This window comes from Hyperoodon ampullatus (assembly GCF_949752795.1).
Source record: "Hyperoodon ampullatus genome assembly, chromosome: 12".
NCBI lineage: Eukaryota > Metazoa > Chordata > Mammalia > Artiodactyla > Ziphiidae > Hyperoodon > Hyperoodon ampullatus.
The window spans coordinates 29,750,869-29,771,239 of NC_136925.1; the positions used below are offsets into that span (position 1 = coordinate 29,750,869).

Genomic DNA, 20,371 nt, shown 5'->3' on the forward strand with positions numbered 1-20,371 from the left:
ATGTCAGGCTTAGCATGAGATTTGTTTTGGTCAATGTATTATGTTGAAAATGATGTGAATCACCTCCTTCCTAACTAAAGCTTTAAGAGCCATTTTGCAGCTCTGAATAGCTCTTTTCCCTCTATGTGAGACCACATGTTTCAGTTAGCAGTTGTTCCTTCATTGTGGGTTTTTCAATGAAGAGGATATTGAGCAGAGCTGTAGCCAACCCACAAATGATAAATAATGTGAGCAAAAATAATATTTGTTGTTGTAAGTTACTGAAATTTGAGCTTTTTTTGTTACTTCAGCATAATTTAGTCTAAGCTAGAGTTTACAGACAACGACAATAGCTGAAATTGAATAGTTTCTGTGATATCTGTTAATTTCACATTTGTCTCACATGATCTTCACAATAATTCCATGGGGTAGAAATGATCACATTCCCATTAACAACTGAGAAAACTACAGCTCATCAAATTAGCTGAGGGCTGACTAATAAGATATATGGAATATGAATAAGAGTATAAGTCTGGCTAATTTCTAAGTTTCACCCACAGAGTCCTGTCTCATGGAACTTTAGAACTAGATATCATACAGTGCAATATGTTCATTTTACAAAAGAGTCATCTCAAGTCCTCAGTTGTCATATATAGTTCCACTACCTAGATATAAAGCTGAAACTTAAACCATTAATCTCTATGAGCTAGAAATCAAACCTATAATCTCACAGTCTAGTACTCCTGTGTGTGTGTGTGTGTGTATATACATATGTAAAATTATACCTTTGTAAATATGGAATATAGGGTACATATATATTTATATGTCTTCTTGATATTAGAATGATAAACCTTTAGATTAAGAATTAATTCGTAACATGTATTTTTACCAATATGATAGTGTAGTACCTAAATAAACAATGAAAATATTTTTGAGTTATTATTTTATATCCTATAGCTATAGAGTAATTTTGATATATATTTTGTGTACTCTTGATTATGATATAGTGTCACCTACTATGATTTTCCTTTTACTTGGAGTATAAAAATATAAATAGGATTATCCTATTTCTTAAGAAGACTTGAATTTTGATCTTTTATTTCTTGCTTACTTTGTCATCATAATAGGACATTCTCTCTATTTTCATCCAATTAAAAACATGATTACATCGTATTTACAGAAATAGTTTCGCTTTATTAAATGAAATATATAAATCCAGTTTTTCTATGTTAGAAATCTACTTAAAAAGAAAAGTTAAAAAATTCCATTTATAAAATCTTGCATTAGTAAACCATGTACATATATAAATGTGCCATAAAGCCTATTAATAGGCATTTTGTTTACATATTTTTATCTCAATTATCTGTGCCCACAGGACTCATTCAATCAATTTTTCACTAAGTAGTTTTCAAAATATAATTACTCTTATGGGTAAGACTATGAACAGCAGTGTCATTTACACTGTAGTTCACTAATTGCACTTCGAAGCCATTGTAATGAATTATACCAGTACATTCTTCAAGAAGATCAGTTAATGCTAATCATTTGTATCACATATATCACTTAGAAGAGATCCATCCATAAAAGTCTTTCATTTACAGCCTCATTTCTTTTTAATTCTCTTGTAGTGCAACTTATAGCTGTAAATATATACAGCATGTGTTTTCTTAACCTTCTGACCTGTGGACTTTGGTTCTAAGTATCTAGAGACAAACAATATTTTATGGTAGGAGCAAACTTATTTACTTTGTGATTCTATGTAATAATTATTCTTACATAATTAAATAATTGCTGTTTATAGTGATCTATATTTGGATCAAATTTTAAGAGCTTAAATAAAATCTCATTTCCCCTAAATTTTTTTTTATCATCCTCTTCAGTGTTCCCAGACCATATTTTTACATTTTTCCTATGTTCAAGAAAGCTGGTATTTAATGTGTCTCTTAGTTAACAATAAGTGACAAGAAGTTTTTTGTTTTTAAACCTACATATAATGGGAAGATTTTACAAATAATGAAGGCATACACTAGATTATAAGCATGCTGTTTTATCATAAAATAATTATAAAATAATTTTGTAGACCCACTATCATGACAGAAGATGACATAAATACATTGACAAAATGGTCAAAAACCTCCTTTAAAATATTACTCCTTGGTGAGAGCAAGATGGCCACTACCAAGTGAGTGTTGCGGACTTGCAGAGGAGGTGGATGACAAAGTTCTTCATGCTGCTTTTATCCCTTTTGGAGACAGCACAGATATCCAGATTCCTCTGGATTATGAAACAGAAAAGCACCGAGGATTTGCTTTTGTTGAATTGAGTTGGCAGAGTATGCTGCAGCAGCTGTAGACAACATGAATGAACCCGAGCTGTTATATGGACAATTCATGTCAATTTGGCAAAACCCATGAGGATTAAGGAAGGCTCTTCCAGACCAGTTTGGTCCGAGGGTGGATGGTTGAAGAAGTTTTCTGGGAAGACTCTTGAGGAGAATAAAGAAGAAGGGACAGAGCATCCCAAAGTGGAAACCCAGGAGGGAGAGCCTGCTGTAAGAAAAGCCTGGTCAAACCCTCAGGTGTATATGGACATCAAGACTGAGAACAAGCCAGCAGGCTGCATCCAGATGCTCCTGGGTTCAGGCGTCATTCTCATGACAGCAGAGAATTTCCGCCGCCCGTGCACCCACGAGAAGGGCTTTGGTTTCAAGGGCAGCAGCTTCCACCACATCATCCCCCAGTTCATGTGCCAGGGCTGCGATTTCACCAACCACAAGGGCACTGGGGCAAGTCCATCTATGGGAGGAAGTTTGATGATGAAAAATTTATTCTCAAACACACGGGACCAGGCCTGCTCTCCATGGCCAACTCAGGCCCAAACACCAACGGTTCCCAGTTCTTCCTGACATGTGACAAGACGGATTTGCTGGACGGCAAGCACGTGGTATTTGGGGAGGTCACAGAAGGCCTGGACGTCTTGCGGCCGATTGAGGCCCATGGCAGCAAGGACGGGAAATCCAAGCAGAAGGTCATCATCTCCGACTGTGGGGAGTACATGTGAGAGGGCAGCTGTCAGCCTGGGGAACCAGCACCCAAGGTGTCCCATTTGCAGCAAGCAGGGCTTTGTGTCCTGGCCCTTCCTCGGGGTCAGCGTGGGGCAGCTCCTCTGCAGGCATGGTCTGGGCCTCCTCTGGCTCTTCCCCAAGTGTGGCCGTGGGCCCGGGTGCCACCCTCCCCACTGTGGATGGCCGCCCATGGCCTTTCCAGGCCAGGGCCTCTCCTGGGTCCACCAATGTGACTCCTAGACGTTTTCCTTGGTAAAAAAAATTATAGTTTTTGTAAAAAAAGTATATATATATATATACTACTCCTTTCTAAAATGTACCTATTAAGTGGTGTTACTGTAACTGTTATGGAAATTGAGAAAGATTCTTACGGGAATTCTTTTTGTTATTGTCACATATATTATATGAAAAGGTAAGTATAATCGGAACACTGCAGAAGCTGATTCATTATGAAGTATTGATTTTCTATTCAAAACAATATTTTTTAGAAATAATATAATTTCCTCTTAAGGAAAGAAAATTTATGTTGTCTGTTGTCATAATTTGAATTTCTGACCTCATCTTGTAAAATCAGGAGTAGAAGATAAAAAAAGATGGCTTTGGTGAGACTTTATGAGAGAGAGTGAAAGCTGACAATAATATATGGCTGATACTGTATAAAGTTCAGATTCCATACAAGATCGTATTTAATCCTCTGCCAAATAATGCTACTGTCCCCATTTTGTATAAAGTGAAACAGGCTCAGAGAAGCAACTTGCCCATTATTACACAGTTGTAAGAGATAGCACTGGGCTTTGAAACCATTAGCTCTATGCCAGAATTGTAATCTCTGTGTTATACTGAATTTTGGTGATGTGGCTAGAGCAGGTTATAGTACAAAGCCTACTTGCAAAACTCCATTTTGCTGTACGGAGTCTTACCAATATACAAACTCATGTGTTTGTGTTTGCCTGATATTTGTTACACTTATACAGAGGGAATGGACAAACTTTATTGACTCTTATAAACACCCAGAACTAAGAAAATATTTAGCAGTGTTGTCTCTAAATATCTCATCCTTTTAAGAAAAATGAACACCTTAAAGTGTTACTTTCCAGTTGGTATGCTTAATCATACAGTAAAATCTCACTTTAAAATATATCAAATGTGGATTTAAACCATATTAGTTTCCCCCAAATACCTTATTCTAGTTAAAGCCCAGGAGTAGAACTTCTGTCTCCTAATGCCAGCATTGTATTTCATTCCTTGCATTTCTGTTGCTACTACATTATTTTTTTAAAAATATTGGGATTTAGGATATATGTTGGGTTGTTTTGTTTTGGCTTGGTTTTGTTAGAAATTCAGGGAAGGAACTATTTTATTCAGCATTCAAATGGAATGCTGGACATAGAAGTCAGGATTTCAATTTCCAAAAACACAGTTACAGGGAATAGATTTACCCTTTCATCTTAACCTAAAAATTGGACAAAATACGTGAAACAATGGTTTTCAAATTTTGGACAACAGGCAGCACAGGATAATGATTTTTTTTTTTTTTTTTGGCTGCATTGGGTCTTCATTGCTGTGCCTGGGCTTTCTCTAGTTGTGGAGAGTGGGGGCTACTCTTCGTTGCGGTGCAGGGGCTTCTCATTACGGTGGCTTCTCTTGTTGCGGAGCACAGGCTCTAGGCGCGTAGGCTTCAGTAGTTGTGGCACGCAGGCTCTAGAGTGCAGGCTCACGGACTTAGTTGCTCCATGGCATGTAGGATCTTCCCGGACCAGGGCTCGAACCCGTGTCTCCTGCATTGGCAGGTGGATTCTTAACCACTGTGCCACCAGGGAAGCCCCAGGTTAATGATTCTTGAGAGAAGGGAAACATTGAAGAGAACCCTGTGATTTTCCCAGCTTATTGATTGGAGGCCATTTTCAGGGTGCAGACCAGGTAAGGTCAATCCAAACAGAACCTGCTCGTCTTGCTGAGTTGAGGAGACAGCTCAGCAAGAGTTGGGGAGCCCAAGACAGCCAGAAATAGTTGGGCAAAATACAACAGAGGAGGAAATGTACTGAGAGGTCCCCCTCAGTCTTTGGTGGGTACTGATCTATGCAGGTAGGTAAGAATACTACCTGAAACCAGAGAAGGAACCACTAGGAAGGAGCAGGCAGAACAATCTTGAGAGCTCACATAGGTCTGGGAATAGTTTTGCATCTCTTACAGCCTGAATGGAAAGAACCCTAACATGTGAGGCATTGAGTAGAGTCCTCACAATGGTATTGCCTTAATAGTGGATCAAAATTGGCCCTAAACTAATGGCTTCCCAGAACCCATACTAAACAAAGCTGAAAAGTAAGACTCAAAGAATCAAACTGATTCTAAATAATTTAATTGTGTCCTAGAACAAAGCTCAACTATATTTAAAGGAATACAATAAAATCGAGAGCCCAGAAAAGTAAAAAGTAACATGTCTCACTTCTAGTGGAAAATTATCAAGCATGCAAAGAAATAGGAAATGATGACCTATAACTGGGAGAAAATTAACCAACAGAAACAGACCGAGAAATTATAGAGATGGTAAAATTAGCAGACAAGGGTTTTAAAACAGTTATTATAAATAAAATCTATATGTTTAAAAAGGGAAAGAAAAGTGTGAACATGCCAAGTAGAGAAAAGGATGATATAAAAAAGACCCAAACTTCTAGAGGAAAAATATAACATCTGAAATGAAAAACACTCTGGCAGGAATTAACAGTAGATTATGCACTAGAGAAGAAAGATCTATTGCTTGAAAACACAGCAATAGAAGCCATCTAAAGTGAAACACAGAGAGGAAAAAGACTGAAAAAAAGAGCAGAATATTAATGACAAAAGGGGCAATGATACCATGTAGTCTAATATACATGTAATTGGACTCTCCAAAATAGATGATAGAGCTCAAAAATATTTGAAGGAATAATCATCAAAAATGTTATAAATATAGTAAACCCACAGATCTAAGAAGCTTGATGAAGCCCAAATAGAAGAAATATGAAATGCATACAAGTAGTCATTGTAATAAGTTATAACCTCTTTATTCTAAAGAATTAGATTCTATTCCCATTCTGCAAGTGAGGAACCTGAAGTCCAGAATGTTGATTTGCCCACAGTCCACAGTTTGTCTCTCAGGTCCTAGTGGTCAGAGGGCATCCCTTCTTATCCTGGGCTCATTCCTGTGAGGTTTTGCTGGATGCTGGATGGTACGTACAGATTCCAGAGGTCAAGAATATGTAGCTCTACATAGTTTGAGGAACTTCCACATGTATTATTATCTTTTGCATGGTGAACTGACACTGTGCATACAAGAGGCTGAGTGCTAATGAACAACTAGGAATTGGAGGATAAAATTATTTATAAGTAACATTTGACTTGGAGTCTATGTGAAGAAAATAATAGAATAAGTAGATGAGGAAGAAAACTAGGATTGTTGTTTATTATGCATGATAAAGAAGAAAGAGCAATTTGAGAGAAGTCAATTAATTGAGGAATAAGATTGAAAGCCACAAAGCAAATGATAACAACAGTATACAAAGATAAACTAGTGAATCAAAATCTCTGTAATGAGGATCCAAAAATAAAGGGATGATTGATTTAGGCAGCTGTTTTTGTAGAGGTGTTTTTTTTCCCCCCTTTTACTATTCAGTTTTCCAACATCTCCTATCTAAACTGCATAGCGTTATCACTTCTCTATTCTAATCTCTCTCTTACTGCTTAAAATTATCACTCTTTTATTTCAAAATGTGGCTTCTTATCCTTTGATCCACTAATTGACTTTATTACCCTCGAACCCTTCTTGCCTTCGTGTGCTGCCTGATTAAAAAAAAAAAATCAACTCATTCCCAATTTTTCACACTCCTCCCTCCCATTTCTTCCCCTTTCCTCTGGATATTTAGAAGCTATAGAGTGCAAAGATTCTACCTCTAAGAGAAATTTCAGTTGTTTCAAACATTGGTCTCATAAGACCCCTTATTAAATGTTGACTATAAAACGTAACTTTTGGAACAAGGACATTATGCCATGAGCGGTTGAGATTTGGGGGGGATATAGGAATTCTACTTTTTTGTGTGTGAGTCAATATTCTAGAAACTTAAATAAAACCTCCAGTATTTTTCTTTTCCAATCACCTTATCACACCAACTTTTCCTAGAATCAGGGGGATTTTAAAGTCTGGAGTTCACAATGGGTATGTTTGTAAAACTCAGAGAACAGAAATTGCATCTTTATTTTCAGTAATCTGTAATGATACTTAGCATTTCCTTTACTTATGAAATTTGGCAAAAAGCCACAGTGGTGTTTGTAGTACTTATGACTTTATCCTTAATAGAAATCTTTGATATTTTCATATTATAATATAATTATTATGGATAACTCAAAAATTATTTACCTTCATTACTATTTTAAATTAATGTTATTAGAATTGTTGCTAGACATTGTTATTTAATGACATAATAAAGAATGAAATTTTATCTTTTAATAGATAAGTTTATGGCATTGATAGTGATGATGGTTTCATGGGTATATACTTATTTCCAAACACATTGAGTTGTATGCATTAAATATCTATAGCTTTATGTATGTTAATCATATCTCAAAGCAGTTAAAAGATTGTTTTGATACCAAAATTTTAATATATTTGGTTTTCTATGTATGTATTTCCTTTCATGAATTTAAAAACACTATCTGAGAAGGGGGACATGGCACAAGACAAACTGAGTCCCCTTTACTAGATACTCTAAAACTCCTGTACTAGATAATGGTGCAGTATGATTACAAAGAAAAGGCTGTTTTGGTTTACCTGAGGCACAAGTGCCTGAGGCTACAAGTAGTCAAGTGATTTTCTTCCAAGGTGATTCCACTTAGTGCCTCCTGTAAAAGCATCTTCTCAGTTTAGTACTATTTTTTATTGGAGGAAGACTGAAAAACCAGCTTTCTGTCTATCATGATCTAAGGAGCAGAGAGAACTAGTTCAAGTGATAATATGCGCTATCCAGGGAGAGGTGCTGAACTGTAGAGAACAGAGATCCGAATTGGGAGACAGAAGCAGAAGATTCAAGTCTGGGCTCAGACCCTGGGTAGGATATCTTTCCCACAGTTAGTGTTATCCTTAGAATAAAAGAATTTTGTTTGGTGATATTTAAGATGCCTTTTCTTTCTTAAATCAAGTGGCTCTTCTCAAGAATGTTGCTGCTCCATAGTGCTTTTGAGCATTGAGAGAAACTCCTTTAAAGTCAGGATGAATCTGCTTGAATTAATCCATCCTGTCCTAGTCCTCCCATCCCTTGACCAATATACCTATGTAGGCTGTCACGTAGTCTCTGTGTGACTGTAGATAAGTGGCTTGATTTCATCTATGCATCCAGTCTTCTCATTTGAAAATAATAATATTAATAATAATGACAATAATAATAACCTCTGAGAACAGTAAAGGTTAAATAACGTATCACATGTCAAACAAACACCTAGAATGGGATCTGGTACACAAGAAGGTGTTTAATCAACCTTAGACTTCAATTCCTCTTGGAAGAGAGGAAAGATAAATATCTCACTGAAGACCAAACCCCAATACTTTGAAACTTACACATTGTTTCTTTGATATTGAGCTAACAGGCTTTAGTAAGTGGATTATGTGTATGTGGACATTTGTCCAGAGTGGAACCCAGGGAGTTCCTGCTTGGAGTCTGTCTCTTAGTGACTTATTAAAAATAATCATTAACTTCTCCTCCTCATCCTCCAGCCTCTCTTCTTTTTGTTCTTTTTCTTGAACTTCTTCTTGGGTTAAAAATGCTATTACCATTTTTTTTTACAATGTCTTAAAATTTTTAAAAATGATAGCTCCAGATGGCTGTCATTCATTATGATGAATAAACATGGTATGGTGATTGTCCCCCCAAAAACTCTATTTCTTTGGTGCCAGTAGAGTGAGTGAGTGTGTGTGTGTTATATTCATATACATACATATATATTATTCACATACACACACACACACATATATATATATAGAGAGAGAGAGAGAGAATAAATATATACACACTAACTAAACTTTCTTCAGCTTGCAATCAATAATAAGATCATTTTATCAGAATACACACTGAAACCATTCATGACAGTTGTTACCAAACTGAACTTGTGTCTGCTCACCTGACACGCAGAAAAGCCAATCCACTGACGGAGTTGTGGTGAAGGAATGTACAGAGTTTATTGCAGGGTACCAAGCAAGGAGAACAGGCAACTCATTCTCAAAAGACCTGAACTCCCCCAGGGCTTTCAGGGAAGGGTTTTTAAAGACAGTGTGAGGGAGAGGGTCACAGGTACATGAGCAGCTTGTTCATAATTCTCTGATTGGTTGACGGTGAGGTAACAGGGTAAGGTTTTAGGAATTTCAATCATCAACCTTCTAGTTCCAAACAATCTGAGGTCTACATGCTGGTGGTCAGCATTCAGTCAACTTCCTCCTCCTGGTGGGGGTTTTAGTATCTGCAAAACAACTCAGGAATATGGTTCAGGATATTATCTATAGCCCTTGAGAAGGAACTAAAAGTCCTTGACTTTGTTTTATGGCTAAACAATTATTATTTTGTCTTGCTTGACTGCTTTCTTCTATTTCTGCATTTTCTCACATCTCTGATTAAATTTGCTCTTTGGAACTCAGGGAAGGCCTAGGAGGCTAAAGCTTTTCTACAAACAAAAGATGGCAGACATTGGCAGTGGTGGAGTCTATCCCCAGGAAGGCCTTGCAGGGTCCTACTTTGTTTCACAGCCTAAAAATGTAAAAATGCCTGCAGAGAATATGAGCATACTGAATTTCCTTACTTTACTGTTTCTCAGAGTATATCCTAACCAGATGATGTAATCTAATTGTATCAGCCTAGAAATATATAGAATTTTATTTTAACGTTAAAAAGGTCAGTACCTTTGGAACCTAAAATCTTTCCTGTTTTCTTTTCTCTGCTGGAAGCTCATCATCAAAGGATTACAAGATATCTTTAATAAAAAGTAGAATTTTATAAACTTAAATTTACTTATTCTTTTCCATATATAAAGTTCTTTTGATGAATACTCCCTAAATATATGGGAAAGCAATATGTACTTTATTGAATGATAAGTGAAATTTATAGTAATATACTTGATGTGGACATAGATTTCTTTTGAGGCAATTTTTTGAACTTTAACTGTTATTGAACATTATATCTTTTTATCACTTCCAAACTTATTCTAATATTTTATTGCTTTACTTCAACCTGAAAATGTTCAAGTTTTTGAATAGTATTCTACTAGCTGCAAAATGAAACCCTGTTATTTTCTGATTCAGCTTGGATTTTTAGAACTTTGTTATCAGATGCATTTTAATTAAAATTTTTAAATTACCCATTATATTCATGGCTCTGTGCCAACCATTTAAGGGAAGATTTTTTTCAAAAGGAATTCTTACTTTTATTCAGCTTCTAAGTTGAGAATATAAATTTACTCCAATAGAATAAATAACACAATTACAAAGTAGCACATCAATGAGTTTAAAACAAAGAAGTAAAAATATGTAATTGATGCTATTACGATTTGGGACCAAATGAGCTTTTTAGTAATGGGAAGGATTTCACTGAGAGTTATGAAGAATCTCCTTGGTTTTTGTTTTGTTTTCTGTTTGAATAGGGAATAAAAAAGGCTCAGAAGAGGAGCAACATGCTGCTCAAGGTCACTCAGTAGCTAATGCTAAACCTGAGAATATAACTCAAATATTTTGACTCCTAGTTTGATATCAGATTTCCTGGGAGTCTGTGTGAACTGGACATATCTTTCGATGTTGGGTTAACCCATATAAGATTACTTGTAATATGATCATATGAAAGAGACTGGCCAAATCACATTTAGCTCTGAGAAGGAAGAAATTTGAAGTTTCTTTAATATAGATAGGCTTATTTAGCACTTCTGTTATAGGAGAGATTCAACAATAATAATGCCACTATTATAATGCCATTTCTGTAATAATAGCACTTCTGTTATAAAACACCATTATTATAGAAATGCTATTATAAGAAAAGCTCTGTTATTTAGAATTGCTTCTGCAATAAAAGTGCTAAAAACGTCTTCTTACATTATAGAAAATTATTGCAAATTTTTCTTGCTTTGCAATGAAATTTTCATTCCAAATCTTATTTGATTCTCCTGTAAAATGGCACTCAGATTTTATTCTGATAACTCTGAGGTCTGGGCCATATTGCTGTTTAGGACAGGAAATTGCTTGATGCCAAAGTCACTTGGTCAAATAAGTCCACTTCCTATTTGTCTGTTTCTATGAGATTAAGGGCATCTGACTTCTTTGCTTTTTCATTTCCAAATACTATATTCTTTTATTGTCTTTCTAAAAATACTATGTGCCTGCCTTTTTATAGAGCGTTCAGGTAGTTTTGTTTCACTAAAGTTAGATAGCTACACTCTTGCTTTTACCTTAATTCCATTAAACTAAATAAAAACTGAGTGTAATTGATTAGAGCAATAATAATTTAAGGTTTAAATTATACCTCACTTATACTTTATAATAGACAGGGTGAATTTTAATAACCTATATGTTGTAGATAGGTAAGTATGAACTGAGGGAAAGGCAAGTTTATAAATACAGAGATGCATTAAAAAATATATATCTCTATCATCTCTCACTGGTCAGAATGGCCATCATCAAAAAATCTACAAACAATAAATGCTGGAGAGGGTGTGGAGAAAAGGGAACCCTCCTGCACTGTTGGTGGGAATGTAAATTGATACAGTCACTATGGAGAACAGTATGGAGGTTCCCTAGAAAACTAAAAATAGAACTACCATTGACCCAGCAATCCCACTACTGGGCATATACCCTGAGAAAACCATAATTCAAAAAGAGTCATGTACCACAATGTTCATTGCAGCTCTATTTACAATAGCCAGGATGTGGAAGTAACCTAAGTGTCCAACAGATGAATGGATAAAGAAGATGTGGCACATATATACAATGAAATATTACTCAACCATAAAAGAAACGAAATTGAGTTATTTGTAGTGAGGTGGATGGACCTAGAGTCTGTCATACAGAGTGAAGTAAGTCAGAAAGAGAAAAACAAATACCGTATGCTAACATATATATATGGAATCTAAAATAAAAAAAAAATTGCCATGAAGAGCCTAGGGGCAAGTTGGGAATAAAGACACAGACCTACTAGAGAACGGACTTGAGGATATGGGGAGAAACAGGGAGATCAGCTCGGTGCTTTGTGACCACCTAGAGGGGTGGGATAGGGAGGGTGGGAGGGAGGGAGATGCAAGAGGGAAGAGATATGGGGATATATGTATATGTATAACTGATTGACTTTGTTATACAGCAGAAACTAGCACATCATAGTAAAGCAATTATACTCCAATAAAGATGTTAATATATGTGTGTGTATGTATGTATATATATATATATATATATATATATATATATATATCTTAGTGGAGTATTGAAACAATATGTGATTGTTTAGGTTAGGGCTGTTGCTTTTTAGAAAATTATTTATAGAACTTAGTAAAGACAAGCTAGAGTTTTCTTACAGTCAACACTATATCACATAAAATCATGGGTTTGCAGGTTTTAAGGAATCTTAATGATTATGCCAGTGGTTTCCATATACTTTTAAATATCAGAAAATACATTTTAAAAATGAAATTTTATTTAGAATCCCCAGCATCCAAACAGATAATTGACATTTTACTAGCCTAAAGTATCATCTATGTTTATGTTTACAATATTTTCTTATTATAAAATCAGCCAATGAGTCTAGTATGACCTGATGATCATACATTTGAAATTGGAGGGAATGTGTGCTGATTGCTCTCCTCTGGCTCCCTCAATGTATAATTTAGTTCTGTATTTTGACTTTGTTGCACAGTATCAGAATATCCTGAGACACACAGATAAGTAGTTGCAAATGATAATTTTCCTATAAAAGAGTGCCTTGAAATGTTTCATTCTCTTATATTAACAGATAAAGAAGTTTGAAAGAGTAGAGGGAGAGAATTTTGGTTTCAAGATTGAATTAGTATCTATAACTCAAAACAGATCACAATTTTTACCCAGAGAATCAGCACCTAGAATTTAAAATAAACCCTAAAATTATCTCTAATTCTGTGTTTTCAGGACACACTTTTATTATGTATTCTCTTGTTATTGTACAATGAACTTTTGTCTGTCAGAGAATGTGGGCTGTGCTGATACACCATGTCAGTGTCTAGCAATTAGCTGCATGTGTGGCACACATGTGCTGGGGAAAACACCTGCCAGAACGGTACACAAATGAGATAACTGGTGGCACAGGAGAACACACTGGTATATGGATAATATTTATATTTAACGCATTTCAGTGTGTTTTTGAAATTAAAGTTGTGAAAATAGATGAATAAGTATTTCCAAGATTAAATATGGGGACTTCCCTGGTGGCTCAGTGTTTAAGAATCCACCTGCCAATGAGGGGGACGCAGGTTCGAGCTCTGGTCCGGGAAGATCCCACATGCCGCGAAGCAACTAAGCCTGTGCGCCACAACTACTGAGCCTAAGCTCTAGAGCCTGTGCAGGTGCCACAACTACTGAAGCCCACGTGCCTAGAGCCTGTGCTCCACAGCAAGAGAAGCCACCACAGCGAGAAGCCACCACACCGCAATGAAGAGTAGCCCCCGCTCGCCACAACTAGAGAAAGCATGCACGCAGCAACGAAGACCCAACCGAGCCATAAATAAACAAACAAACAAATAAATAAATTTATTAAGCAAAAAGATTAAATTTGAATCACATGTACGAGGATATCCTTAAAACACTAAGTTCTTCAGAAAAGTATCTCTAAATCATTAGCCAAATCCAGTGATCCATTAAATTTTTTTTTTAAGGAATTTTGCCTTTATTTTTTATTTTTTTTATTTATGGCTGTGTTGGCTTTTCGTTTCTGTGTGAGCGCTTTCTCTAGTTGCGGCAAGTGGGGGCCACTCCTCATCGTGGTGCGCGGGCCTCTCACTATCGCGGCCTCTCTTGTTGTGGAGCACAGGCTCCAAACGCGCAGGCTCAGTAATTGTGGCTCACGGGGCTAGTTGCCCCGCGGCATGTGGGATCTTCCCAGACCAGGGCTCGAACCCATGTCCCCTGCATTGGCAGGCAGATTCTCAACCACTGCGCCACCAGGGAAGCCCCGATCCATTCAATTTTTTTTCACTAAGTAGTTATCCAGTACCCACGTTAATATTCCTGTGTCCTAGGGCAGTCTATTTCATCCTTGGCAACTCTGACCATGAAAAATATCCATTTTTACAGTGAGCTGAATCATGTTTCCCTGAGACCTCTACCATATTTCAAGTTCTGTTCCTTGGGATCACACTGAACAAATCTGCATTTTGTCCTTATGATAATTCTTCAGATATTAGAGGATGATTCTTATATCTTATTTGATTTTCTCTATCTGAATGCCTAATATCCTTAGTTCCTTTAATTATTCTTCAAATAACTTGGTTTGGTTGCCCTTCCTTGTTTCCTCTCTTCCAAATGAATTCCATAGCCTATATGCCCTCTAAGAAATGATACTTAGGCCTGAATACAGACCTGGATGTTGTTTGACTTCATAGAGATTTGTGATTATTACCCTACTCTCTCTGTATATAAAAAAAATTTAAAGTTTCGTTGAACTAATAAGATTCCATTAATTATGCTATTTACTCCATTTGATATTATTGCCAACAATTTTTTAAACATCTTTATTGGAGTATAATTGCTTTACGATGTTGTGTTGGTTTCTGCTCTATAACAAAGTGAATCAGCTATACGTATACATATATCCCCATATCCCCTCCCTCTTGCATCTCCCTCCCACCCTCCCTATCCCACCCCTCTAGGTGGTCACAAAGCACAGAGCTGACCTCCCTGTGCTATGCAGCTGCTTCCCACTAGCTATCTGTTTTACATTTGGTAGTGTATATATGTCAATGCTACTCTCTCACTTCGTCCCAGCTTACCCTTCCCCCTCCCCGTATCCTCAAGTCCATTCTCTACGTCTGTGTCTTTACTCTTGTCCTGCCCCTAGGTTCGTCAGAACCACTTTTTTTTTTTTTAGATTCCATATATATGTGTTAGCATATGGTGTTTGTTTTTCTCTTTCTGACTTCACTCTGTATGACAGACTCTAGGTCCATCCACCTCATTACAAATAACTCAATTTCGTTTCTTTTTATGGCTGAGTAATATTCCATTGTATATATGTGCCAGATCTTCTTTATCCATTCATCTGTCGATGGACACTTAGGTTGCTTCCATGTCCTGGTTATTGTAAATAGAGTTGCAATGAACATTGTGGTGCATGACTCTTTTTGAATTATGGTTTTCTCAGGGTATATGCCCAGTAGTGGGATTGCTGGGTCATATGGTAGTTCTATTTTTAGTTTTTTGAGGAACCTCCATACTGTTCTCCATAGTGGCTGTATCAATTTACATTCCCACCAACAGTGCAAGAGTGTTGCCTTTTCTCCACACCCTTTCCAGCATTTACTGTTCGTAGATTATTTTTGATTATGGCCATTCTGACTGGTGTGAGGTGATACCTCATTGTAGTTTTGATTTGCGTTTCTTTAATGATTAGTGATGTTGAACATCCTTTCATGTGTTTGCTGGCAATCTGTATATCTTAAATATGTATATTTTGGTGTTGTCATGATATTTCCTGCATTTGTTTTTAGGAACTAGAATGGAAGATTGTAAATTTAATTCAAATAAATATAACTTAGACTCATCTCATTCTACCCTATAATTTTTATTTTTGGTTCTGTCATCTATTATATTTCTTTATACAGCCTTGTGACCTGAAAATGTGAGAAAAATTATCTATGTTTATTTAAGTAAGGGATAAAGAAGAATTTTTAAAGTCACTAAGGAGAACTCTTTAAGTATCACTATTTTTAAAGTTAGGTGCATTGTGTCTATCACATTTCTAAAATATTCCAGTTTAGTAACTTTATTATTAGTGTTAAAAATTATACTTAATGCATGTTATTTATCTAACATACTTACAATCTATAATTTCATTCTGGAGTTTTAATTGAGATTGATGTTAAATTTACCATTCTGTTTGATTGTAGATATCTCTGAACCTTTTGTTTGTTTGTTTGTTTTTCTGTGTTGGACTATTGCAACACTTTTAGTTTTTTGACACTAATGAAGTTAAAAAAAATGGTGGGTGGTGAATTTTGGTGGTTCTAGGAAAGGCTTACTATTATCCACCAACACAACTCAAAAAGTAGAATTTGCCTTAGTGAATTTACGAAAATCCAAGTTCTGTTGTTCAAATTTGAGCATGCTGTGAATGGATCTGTTTCTCAGGGATGAACTTTCACTAACTAAACTCATTGTAGACAGTTGTACAAATAAAACTGTCATCCTATCAATTTATAATGAGACACAACTCTCATGGAAGACTGAAGTATCCTGAATATAGATTTACATAACATTGAAATTTTACTCAGAGGGTTAACTTGGTAGGCATGAAATTGAATCTAGCATTTAATGGAAGGAGGCAGTTGCAGCAATTTCCTCAAGTTAGATACCTTAGGTTAGGAATGAATAGTTCAAATCTGTGAGCCAGAACATACTTTTGCTTCTCTTCCAGTCCCAAACTCTGGTTATTCTTGTTTCAGACATACCAATCTCTTTCAGATTGAAAAGTCTTTCTTTCAGTATATTAATTAATTCATTCAAGCCTTGTTGTCTGAGAGCCTCTCCTTTACTTAAGATGACTTTTGTATCTCTGATTCATTCTAATATATGTCAACTTTACAATTCTAAAGGAAATCTTACTTTTCTTATTTCCAAGTGGAAGAAACATCAAACATCTATATAAATTGGTGCCTGACTTCTGAATCTGGCATAGGTGGAATTTTGTCATCTGATACTTTTGTGTGTCTGTGTGTGTGTGTTTGACCTGTAAATACTTTTTAAATTTAAAGGCAATATTTACATTAGAAGTCTGGATTTTTGACTACTCTTGAAAAATTTTATTTTTCACTTTTAAGACCTGCCAAGTAAAGCCCAAATTCCCTCCCAACAAGTGACTGTAGCTGAGTACTGCCGCCACTGTGGACAGAGCCTGTGCTTCGAAATTCACTAGTTCCCTACTAACTACCTCATTCGTTTATACTACTCGAATGCTCCCTAGAGGCATTTGAGTTTGAGAAACTTGAATACTGTCTTTAGCACCATTTTCTCCCTCACTCCTCCCCCAAGAACACCCTCCAGCTTTCAACCATTTCCTTAAATATTGCCAACTGTGGTCCAGGAATCTCACTTGTAAGCTCTCTTAGTACCCTGAGATGTAATATGTCAGATTAAAGACATTTGGACTGATTGAGGATGGCTAGATATGTTTTTACAGTCTCTTTAATCATGTTTTTTTTCCTTTCCATTTTCTATTCAGTAATAACATATCTTGATTATAACAATATCAAGCAGTCTGTCGATTTCTCCTTTAATCATCACTTAAGTCATTGTTCCATAACAATAGTGAAATGTTTATCTGAATGTAACCATTTGCTATTATAAGTAATTATGAATAATCATTTGGCATGGTATTCTGTGTAAACCTGTTAATAATACAAATATAATATTGCTTTATATTGCATATCAAAAATGTGAGGAGAAACATGGCAATATTGCTAGAAATCTTATGCCACAGGTAATATAACAAAAGCTAGATTAAAAAAACACTTGCTCTTACCAAAACAGAAAAAGGAATGAAATAAACACAACAGGTCTACCTAAGAGTGTTTTGCTGTGATTTTGCAAAGATAGAGAAACCAATAATGGAGAGATGCATTATGGTTTAGTATAAAGATGGGCTTGGTTCTCAGTGAGCTGATTTCAAATGCTGACTGGTTTAGCCATGAGGGCTTGGGAAAGACTCTTCTGAATTGAGCTTTAGTTTCCTCAACTATAGAAAAAAAAGTAAGAAAAGAAGAGTTTTTTTCTCTTACTTTTTACATCTCCTGTCTTCAGCAGATTTTGGGGTTCTGGAGAAAATGGAGCATGAGTGCATTCAGCTTTGTAATCTCTGTGTATCTCATAGGTGTTTGTCCTTAAATTTTTCAAGGCACCCTTCTTAATAGTTAAATTTATTTATTATGGATTGACTTGTACATTTAAGGTAGCATCTTTTGTTGGTTTCTTGTTGCTAATACATGTAATGAATTCTCAAAATAACTTGTTGTTTGTAGGATATAAAAAGTATAAGCCCAGAGATATAGGTAATTAATATTTTGTTTCAGTTTTCATCAATTTAGTGCTAGGAAGTTGAGGAAATAAAGGTTTTCAGTAGTCCTGAAACACTTAATGTGCAGAATGGTTATGTTACACTCTGGTGGAGAAATTCTGTTGAATAATGTTAAATATGATAGACTTTTATTGGAGACTTAAACATAGAATGGTTAAGTGCAGAAAAATATTACACTTGAGAATATTGAATAGTTGTGATATTTTTTCAGTAATGTAATTTTGCTGATTTGCTTCACAAAGACTATAACTGTGTATTTGCCTGTGAGTGGATTTACTTTGAGCATTATAGAAAATGTGTTGGCTTTCTTATCTGCTGGTGACTTACCCTGCCTATAGCCCCCAGCCCCTAAAATACCTTGTAATTTCCTCCTAAAGCTATAAAATAACTATTTTTATTTTGAAAATACAAGGTAGTTTTGGCCATATAAACCTGGGTTCAAAACCTGAATGTAGTACTTATTAACTCTCAATTATTGGATAAATTATATAAAACCCGTGGCCTTAGTTTCATCATCTGTAAAATAAGGAAAATAATATTTACCCTAGAGAATGTTGTGAGAATTACATGAAGTTATAAATATTGTCACTTAGAATATTTTGTGAATGTTAGTTTTTTTCTTCCTCTCTCCTTGCCTCCCTCCCTCCCTCCTTGCCTCCCTTCCTCCCCTCCTTCCTTCCTTCCTTCCTTTTATATCAAATGTGCTTAATGCATATATCATATGTATTTCTATGATATAATATGCATTTAAAAGCTCAACCCAGTATTTTTGGGGCACCTCCTCTGTGTTAAAGCACTTTGTTAGACACTAGGATTCAGAGATGAGGAAGAAGATAATGTTCCTGTTTTCAAAGTGGTAAAAACTGAAATATAAGTAAACCAACAAATACAATACAATGTGACATGTTCCATTTTTCGTAGGAAGTGCTATAGACACCCAGATCAGCCTGGAAGATCAGGAAAACCATCTGTAGGAGTATGCACTTCAGCTGTCAGTTAACTCGGAGGAGGAATGGATCCAGGTAGATAAGGAATGGAATCAGGCTGAGGCCTAAGAGGACCTGGCATGTTTAGGAACCTGCAAATGGATTGGTGAGGCTCTAACCCATGGGATGGGGAGGCCCATGAAGGGAGCAGCAAATGTAATAGTAGAAGGAGATGAGATAATAAGGGGCTTTGTGTGCCATATTTAGAAGTTACACTATCTTCTACCTTATCTTCTTCAGAATTATAATTTTGAATGACTGCATAATATACACATAATTCATATGTTCTACTGCTTGTCTTTTTTTTCTCTCTAGAAAATAATCCTCATGGTTCTGCTTCTCAACCTTGGCTACACATTAGAATCACCTGTGGTGGGGCTTAAAGGAAATAAAGCCTCAGCCCACCACTGGAGATTATGATTAAATTGATGTGATGGTTTGGTTGGGGGATGTGATATCTTTGAGTGACTGCTGCCTCAAGCAATTTCATATTTCTGTTTGGACAGTTCAACATTTGTTCTTGTTAGGGATTTACTCATTCATTCTTTCCTGTATATTTGCTTTAGTTTATGATTTGCTTGAAGGATCTTCTCATAAAATCATCTCGTATGTCCAACAAACTTAGGACCCAGAGCAATGACCATAAGATAGGAAGTCAAGACTAAAAGGGAAAAGCAAGGGTTTTGATGTACAAAAGTTGAAATAAAGTAGGATGAATAAAATAATTCTTCATATAATTTCTGAAGAAACAAAGTTTTACTTATCATTTAGTCCTAGCTGATATTTCTCATCTAGGGACTGCATTAGATGGTGAATGCTGTAGTGAACATCCACATGAATAAGTCTTTTCATGCTTTTTGGTAGTATTTCCAACAGAGTTACTGGGTGAAGAGCCTTATAACTCTAAAATGTATTGATTTACATTGTCACCAGCAATGAAAAAACACCCACCAGAACCCTAGAAGTGAAGCAGCATGCTAATTGTGAATTTTCCCAATGTCTCAGAGTTCTGGCTGGAAACAAAATACACAACA

At 35.9% G+C, this 20,371-nt stretch overlaps 1 pseudogene across 1 annotated transcript in view; it reads left to right on the forward strand.

Annotated features, from left to right (window-relative positions):
• LOC307061527 (peptidyl-prolyl cis-trans isomerase E-like) overlaps positions 1-3,039 on the forward strand; it is a 180,308-nt pseudogene extending 177,269 nt beyond the window's left edge. The window contains exon 4 of the transcript in view: positions 2,142-3,039. The product of the transcript in view is annotated as a peptidyl-prolyl cis-trans isomerase E-like (transcript). The remainder of the gene's footprint in view (positions 1-2,141) is intronic.
• Positions 3,040-20,371: the final 17,332 nt, after the last annotated feature.